We start from the raw sequence: 8,879 nt of genomic DNA, 5'->3' as shown, positions 1-8,879 counted from the left end.
GTTTTTAAGATGAGAGGGAAAAGTTAATAAAATACTGAAACTCTGAAATGCCCCCTTTTACTGCAATGTAGTGGTGGCTTGGTTATCAGAACCCCAGGAGCTCAAGTAGGTGAGCTCTTATCAGCTGTCTTCAGCCAAGTCAAATTCTCAGGGACTCAGGTTCCTCATCAGAGGAACCAGAGAACTTAAAAATTATATATGTGTGTCAACAGATACGTGAATATGAAGAGAGAACTTTTTTTCAGGTCTCGTGTCTTTCAGAGACCTACTGAAGCTTCGTTCATCTCATACTCTGTCACCTTGCTAAGCCACCAAGCTGCCAGGAGCTGGGATGAGAGCCTCTCCTCTGTCCCTCCTTCCCCTCTGCTCCATGACCCAGGGCCTCTTCCACTGCCTGAAGGACCTGACATGTGGATAGCACCATCAGTAACCATCTTGTCCCCACAGATATCCATTAAATACAAAATTCTTCTCAGCACCGTCTTCATTCTCTCTGAAACTCTCAACCAAGTGAAGTTCTTTCTTAAATCAGGATCAATTTTGTTTGGACTAAGATGATTCTGATAATATATACATAGTCTGATCCTCCAGGAGCAAAGGTCAGCATGTTACTTATATTATTCAAAATATATACTGTCATATGTATTTTCCAGTTCATAGTGTATGTCGGTTTATTAAATCACTGTGTGGCACATGGGATTGTATTTGCACTCCTTATGAAAGTTTTTACTGTTTTGTAGTCAAGATGAATTATGCTTGAAGATTTGTAGGTCCTTTTTGTTCTTGATCGTCTAGCTTTGATTTATCATCAGGGTGACTTTGGTTACATGATTAAACCAAATGTTATCTTCTTTTTTATTTTAATGAATATTTTGGAATGTACAATGCTGATGAATACCAGTGGTTTGAGATTGAACACCAGGCAAAAATTTCTATTTTGTAGCTAGATGTTCCATTCATAAGACAACAAAGAAAAAGACATGCAGCCACATTACCCCAAATAGTTCAAAATTGCTGAATATAGGATATGTGTGGGTTGGGAAGTAAATTTGAGGGGGTCCACGGGAATGAAGTCATGAAGGGTCTGAGTATTGGTGCTTTATTCTGTGGACCAGGGGTTCCACTTTGGAATACCTACAGCGACAGGCAACAGCGAATGATGAGGTCCAATGTAAGAAATGGCATCTTTGGGCCACCTGGGTGGCTCAGTGTGTTGCATCTGACTCTTGATTTTGGCTCAGGTCACGATCTCACAGTTCATGGGTTCAATCCCTGCACTGGGCTCAGCACAGACAGTGCAGACGCCTGCTTGGGATGCTCTCTCTTCCTTTCTCTCTGTCTCTCTCTGTCTCCCCCTGTCTTTCTCTCAAAAATAATATTTTTTTTAAAAGAAAAGGCATCTATCTTTGATCACGCTTTTTCAAATCTGACCCAATTTGCTTATAAAATGTGTAGGAAAATTTTCATGCCTACAAAGTACTACACATTCTCATGTTTTTCTTCAAATGTGGCCCTCATAAACTCTCTATCTGTTCTACTCCTGGTAGAGGTAAAGAGAACTATTTCTCTACTATAAGAAAAACAGGGGCGCCTGGGTGGCGCAATCGGTTAAGCGTCCGACTTCAGCCAGGTCACGATCTCGCGGTCCGTGAGTTCGAGCCCCGCGTCGGGCTCTGGGCTGATGGCTCAGAGCCTGGAGCCTGTTTCCGATTCTGTGTCTCCCTCTCTCTCTGCCCCTCCCCCGTTCATGCTCTGTCTCTCTCTGTCCCAAAAATAAATAAACGTTGAAAAAAAAAAGAAAGAAAAATAACAGTATGTACGGGATCATATATGGCAGTTCACCTTCCTTTCATTGTCAGGGAGACTATAGGGAAGGGTGGGAACCATGGCTCACCTACACCATCCAGTCCCTGCCTAAGGGAATCTGCTTCTGTTTAGCTCCATTCGAGTTGTTGTTCTGAGGGGACATAAGCTCCACGTGGAGAAGTCTGAATTTTGGAGAATTTTGGAAAAATTTTCTTCCTGTGAAATCTCTCATTTTAAATGTTTGCCTGATAACAAAGGAAAAAATGTACATGCACATATGTACTTAGCACACATTTGTAGACTAGATTCCATCTGGGAACTGCCAGCAGCCAAAGAGTTTTAACGGTGTCAGGGATGTGACTAATTTACATTTTAGAAAGATTTGTGTCCGATAGCATGTTAATACAAAGGATGCTAATTGGTTACAGCAGTCTCAGTGGCCTCTTTATGTATTTGTTTTTTTTACATTTATTTATTTTTGAGAAACAGAGTGAGACAAAGCGTGAGCGGGGGAGGGGCAGAGAGAGAAGGAGACACAGAATCTGAAGCAGGCTCCAGGCTCCGAACAAGCGGTCAGCACAGAGCCTGATGTGGGGCTCGAACCCACCAACTGTGAGATCATGACCTGAGCCAAAGTCGGACGCTCAATCGACTGAGCCACTCAGGCGCCCCATGGCCTCTTTATTTTTAAATGTGTATTTAGCAAATACCCATATAGTGTTAACCATCCTAGAAACTACTGTAAATGCTTTACAAATATTTACTCTAACGGGCATGTCTGATCTATACTATTACTATTCCCATTTGATAGGTGAGACCTGAGGCACAAGGTCACAAAGCTAGTAAGGGACAGAGCTGGGTTTTGAACTCAGTCTTGCTCCAGAATGTAGCATTTAACCACTCTGCCATCTTGCCTTTTAACAACAATTAAAAGATAATATGCATTCAGAAGATGTGTGTGTGTGACAGAGACAGAGTGAGAGAAAGAGAGAATAGCTTTTGACATATAATTACATTCTGGTTTTGGTTGGGGAAAACATAGAGAAAAAGGTGTCTTTATTGGTTAAATAGCATTGCTAAAAGATGAGAAATTTCTCTGTGGAAAATCCAACTAATAGGTTAAAAAAAAAAAAGAAGTAATAAGGTAGTCTGCAAAGACTCTGAAATGAGGGTGAATGAAAGCCCAGAAGACTTTCTCTACGTCTGATACACTCTAGGAAGCCCCTGATGCTGCTTCATGGCTGCGTGGTGTGGTGGGGAGGTGAAATCAACCTTCTCTTTGGTTCCTAGGGGGAGAGCGTCCTGAACACCCACTGGCTACGAGGTCTCTTTTCCTTCAGCACTTGGCCTGCCTGGGCTCCTCCCACTGCCCGTGCCCTGAAGCAGGTGGAATGTCCACTTTATTTGCGGCCACGGAGCAAGAAACTAAGGAGGTGAGCACGGACTCCCCCAGACTAAGGAAACATGACCACTAAAAACAACACGGGACCCAGGATTAGACCCTGGATCAGAAAAGGACAATTAGTGGAACAATCGATGAGCTATGAATAGGGTCCACAGTGTGTACAGGAAGTATTGCAGCAACGTCCATATTCTGATTTGATCATTGCAGTATGCTTATGTAAGATGTTAACATTTGGGGAATCTGATGAGGGGTATATGGGAATTCTTTGTACTATTTTTGCAATCTTTTCGTAAGTCTGAAATTATTTTAAATTGAGAAGCTAGGAAAGAAAAAAAAGAATGTAAATGTATAGACTGCTATGAGGGGTGATTGGACCCATGCACTCCTCCTGAGTAAAGGGTAGGTCCCAGCTCTGCACAGGTAGTAGGTCCCTGAGAGGTTCTGCTATAGGCAGACTGTGAGCTCCGCTGGGAGGACCCTATGTGCTGTGCTTCTGCCCTGATTTTCCCAAAGGACTTCGATGTACAGCAAAATTATTTGTGGAACTGGTTTTGCTCTAATTTACACGTTGAGGAAGACTGTCAGGAGGACCCACCCCTAGATCGCGTGGTGCGGGGGAGTGCGGGCACAGGAAGGATTTCAGAGCCAGACATGAAAGCTCAGGTGGTCTGGGTCAAAACCAAAGTGGATCTGGCTTGGTTGGGTAATGGAGTGAACATTTCATAATTAAATAACTCAGTCACCACAGGCAGATGATGAATTTACAAAGAATTCAAATACAAGGAAATACACTTAACACTAAACAAATAAACTAGACACAATCTAAGCTTTCTTTAATGATTCAGAAGGCCTTCAAGATTTTGCAGGATCAACATAAGAGCATCAGTGGGCATTGATGAGATGCAGAAGTCTTGGCTCTCATCCTTCTCTAGAAAGAACAGAGAATTTCCTCTGATCATCTTGCTATTCTCTTTCATGTGGAAATATCTCATCCAGCACACATTCCATTTGGGGACTTTTAGGGTACTTCTGTTAAGGACCATAATGGTAATCATAAATGGGATGATAATGACTAAAAACAGCAGTAGCCATCAAACCTTGTATTTACTTACTGCTTTTTAAAATTCAGAAGAATTTGCATATATTAGTTTCTATGCATTATTAGAGGTATAGATTGGAGATCACAAGGGTAGGAATGCTCCAAGGAGAATGGGAAAAATATTAAACATGAGATCTCTTCCCATGTTGGAAAAAGCCCCTGGTTACCATCACCTGGGAGTGAGAGAAGGATGACTGAGTCAAGAACATGTCTGCCTGATACATGGGGATGAGGTCCCTGGAAAATGTGGCCCAGTCTGTGTCTGGATTTGTATCTCCTTCTCTTGAACAAGAGAGGAGAATGTGGGGAGAGGGACAGAGGATGTTCCCTTTCTTTTACAATCTTGGAGCTCCCAATATATACTTTTGCTTTAATGGCCCAGCTACATGGCTTTTTCTTCACTTGCATTATTTACAATATGGTTGCTTCTGGTAATTTTTCAAGTGGGCCACAGCTCATGGGTTTGGTTGGCCCTGGGTCAGCTGCCCGAGCGCTAGATGGGATGAATATCTTTGGTCCTATTGGCTGTGGCCAGGAGCACAGGGTCATGTGAGCTCTATCAGAGAATGTTTGAGTTCACTGTCTTCTTTCTCAATGGCTCTCTTCCTGGGAAAAATGCTCCCAGCTTCTGGCTTTGGAGCTCTTTCTTAGGAGAATCCCTTCTGTATAATGAATTTCCTCCCTGTTACTTCTTATAGTCCTTTCAAACGGAATTAAGTCATTCTGCCTTTGGATTTGTGTTTGTTTAAGGAACTTAAATTTATTTTACCAAACCATTATCTGGCATTTATGGAGTATTTTTCCCTCTTGAGCAAAACTGGGGCACCCTTGGATGCCCCTGTAATATAATCCCTCTCCCAGGCTTTACCAGTCTGAGTACAAATTAAGTCACACTAATGTCAATAACTCTCGAGTTCCTGTTCTTGCTCCCATGCAGGCTCACAAGAGTCCTCCAGCATCCTGCAAAGCCTCTCCAAACATTTCTGTGACTTTACGAAGAGAACACCCCCACGGGGCCACAAAGTAGCCACCTGTCTGTAGTCACCATCTTCCTCCTGTCCTGGTCCTCCCTCTGCTGTTCTTTACTCAGTCTCTGATGGGGCGGCAACGCCAACCTCTGCCCAGAGCTGACTCTGCTCCCGTAGCCACCTCAGAGGGGTTTGCACACCCAAGCCACGGTAGAAGACACCATTCCTCTGCTCTGTGCTACTTTTGTTACCTGGGCCCCAAAGTGGCCCTGCCTTTGTCACACAGTTCCTTTTCGCAAAAGCTGCTTTTTCCTTCTGCCCTAACTTCTCTCACTTCCTGGAGTCCCAAAAGGCCTGGCACAGAATGGGCCCCCACATGACAGCCTTCCTCATTCTCATCTTTCCCCTCTCTCTTAGCATACCTCACAGTCAACAAGATTCTCCTCTTTCCCAGTCACAAACCAGAAGTCTCCACTCACATCCAGGGATGCCTGCTCATCAGATCCTCAAAGGGCAAACCTGAGAATTGCCTTTTGAGTGACCTAGAAAACTCTACTGCATAATCAGTGACAGATTCCCTTAATTGTAGAGAGATTCTTGGGCTGACGTTTGTGAAGTAGTGAAGTAACATATTTATTGACTTGGAGGCCAAAGATCTAATAAAATGAAGATTTTCTTTAATTATGGAACTCACTAGAAGTCCTTTCAGTTAATTGTTTTCTTTTTATTTTCCTTTTTAATTTAAAAAAATTTTAGGGGCACCTGGGTGGCGCAGTCGGTTAAGTGTCCGACTTCAGCCAGGTCACGATCTCGCGGTCCATGAGTTCGAGCCCCACGTCGGGCTCTGGGCTGATGGCTCGGAGCCTGGAGCCTGTTTCCGATTCTGTGTCTCCCTCTCTCTCTGCCCCTCCCCCGTTCATGCTCTGTCTCTCTCTGTCCCAAAAATAAATAAAAGCGTTGAAAAAAAATTGAAAAAAAATGTTAACATTTATTTATTTTTTGAGACAGAGAGACAGAGTGCGAGTAGGGGAAGATCAGAGAGATAGATACAAAATCCAAAGCAGGCTCCCGGCTCTGAGCTGTCTCAGCACAGAGCCTGATGTGGAGCTTGAACCCAGGAACCACAAGATCATGACCTCAGCCGAGGTCGGACGCTTAACTGACTGAGCCATCCAGGTGCCCCTATTTTCCTTTCTTTAAAATTGTGGTTAAATATATACAACATTGACTTTTCCACGTTAATCTTTTGTAAGTGTACATTTCTGTGGCATTAAGTACATTCATAATGTTGTGTGACCCTCAGCATGGTCTATCTTTCTCTAGAACTTTTTCCTCTTCCCAAATGGAAACAATGTACTCATTAAACAATACTCCCCACTTCCCTCTTTCCCCCAGAAGTGGGAACCACCATTCTGCTCTGTCTCTATGAACTTGACCACTCTGGGCACTTTATATAAGCGAAATCATACAATACAAGTCCTTATGTGACTGGCCTATGTCACCTTTCCTAAGTCCTCAAGATTCATCCATGTTATATCATGTGTCAGAATTTCTGTCTTTTTTTAAAATTTTTTTTAACGTTTATTTATTTTTGAGACAGAGAGAGACAGAGCATGAACGGGGGAGGGGCAGAGAGAGAGGGAGACACAGAATCGGAAGCAGGCTCCAGGCTCTGAGCCATCAGCCCAGAGCCCGACGTGGGGCTCGAACTCATGGACTATGAGATCGTGACCTGAGCCGAAGTCGGACGCTTAACAAACTGAGCCACCCAGGCGCCCCAGAATTTGTCTTTTTGAAGGCAGAATAGTGTGTACACACACACACACACACACACACCACATTTTGCTTATATATTCATTGATCATTGAACTTTTGGGTTGCTTCCACCTTTTGGCTATTATCAATCACATTTAAAATTTTAAATTTTCTAGTAGCCACATTAAAAAAAGTAAAAACAAATAGGTGAAATTAATTTTTAAAACATTATATATATATATATATATCTCCAAAATTTTATCATTTCAACATATAATCAATTGAAAACATTTGTTAGTAAATGTCAGTAAATATCAGTATGAAATCTTTGATATCTGATGTGCATTTTACATTAATAGCATATCTCCATTTGGACTAGCCACATTTCAAGGGCTCAGTGGCCATGTGTGGCCATGTGTGGCCATGGGATACTCTATTAGGCACCCAGATCTAACTTATTACAGAGGGTCCCAACAAAGCCCTCTTTCCATGTCCTTGGGTTGTCTCAGTCTGAGAGACAGGGTCTCAAATGAATCTTTGGCAAGTTACAGATTTCTGTCAGTTCTCAGCCAATTTCTCAGACGAATGCCTGAAGTCCCACATTTCTGTGGCTCCAAATGTTTTAGCTCTATGGTCAAGCAGTTGAACTGACATTTGGAAAATGAAGGAGATTGATTTACATTCTCCCTAGGCAGAGGAATATGTGTGGCTATCACTTACATGTCCAAGTAAGTTATGTATTCAACCCTTTCAAGGAACCAAATACATTTTATTTATCTAGACATGATCCAGCATAGTGATTCTGTTTCACATGGTTGTGTGTACGCACCTGAAATTAATACTGAGCCACAACCATGTGTTTATTCATGAATCCAAATATGATTTTTTTGAGCTCCTCTTATAGGTCAAGCACACGCTAGGCACTGGGTGTCCATCCACAATGAGACATACACAATTCCTATCCTTAGGGGCCTTGAACTACAGCTTGTACACCCTCCCTGTCAGTGAACTTGACATCAGGCTGACATGGAAAGAGGATACTCACCCTCTTCAGGCTGGGGAACCCTCTGCAGCCCTTTTCTCCGAAGCTACGGGATAATTCCTTTCTCTTGATTGTCCACCCCTGTGGGAACTTAGGGGTTTGCTTTCATAATTATGAGTGTAAATTGCCATAAAAACTAAACTAAAAACTGAAGCTCCCTAAAAGATAGCCAGGGTGGCCAGGGCAGATTTTCTCCACATTATCCAACTCCCCAAATAGGAGGTCTGGATTTTATTTCACAAAAGTCTTCTGTCTGCTGCTAATGAGGGCCCAAGTGGCATATTCTATGTCATGATATGTATGGTTCCTACTGAGAGGTCTAATAATCTATGGTACTAAGGCGCCAGTTGAGTCTGAGCCTGATTTCGTTCCTTTGTTTATTCAAAAAACATATACATGATGCCTGGAAATGCCCCTAGACCTCTCCTCATCCCACTGTTCACATTCACAAGAACACCAGATTGTTGGGAGGTTGAACATGGGGGTCATTCCCGAGCGTGGATTTCTTGGTGCCTCCTTTGATTGAAGTTGTGAAGTTCGAAGCTATAGCCCACATTTCCTCAAGGAAAATTTCTTAAACTTAGTGGGTTCTTACTAGATCCTTCAGTATAATAGAAATGTTTCCATTCAACTGATTTCTAGAATTGTGGGTGAACACCATGTGGATTTGGATGGAAGTCATTGTCCTTCTCCTCAGGGCAAGTTGCTGAGGACTGCAGGTCAAAATGTAGTAGAGGCTCTGGCATTTCTGTCAGACTCTGTTATATCTGGGAGGACAGTTAGGAACACTGATCCTGGGGGTGT

This window comes from Prionailurus bengalensis, chromosome B3 (genome assembly GCF_016509475.1).
Source record: "Prionailurus bengalensis isolate Pbe53 chromosome B3, Fcat_Pben_1.1_paternal_pri, whole genome shotgun sequence".
NCBI lineage: Eukaryota > Metazoa > Chordata > Mammalia > Carnivora > Felidae > Prionailurus > Prionailurus bengalensis.
This window is presented reverse-complemented; position numbering follows the sequence as displayed.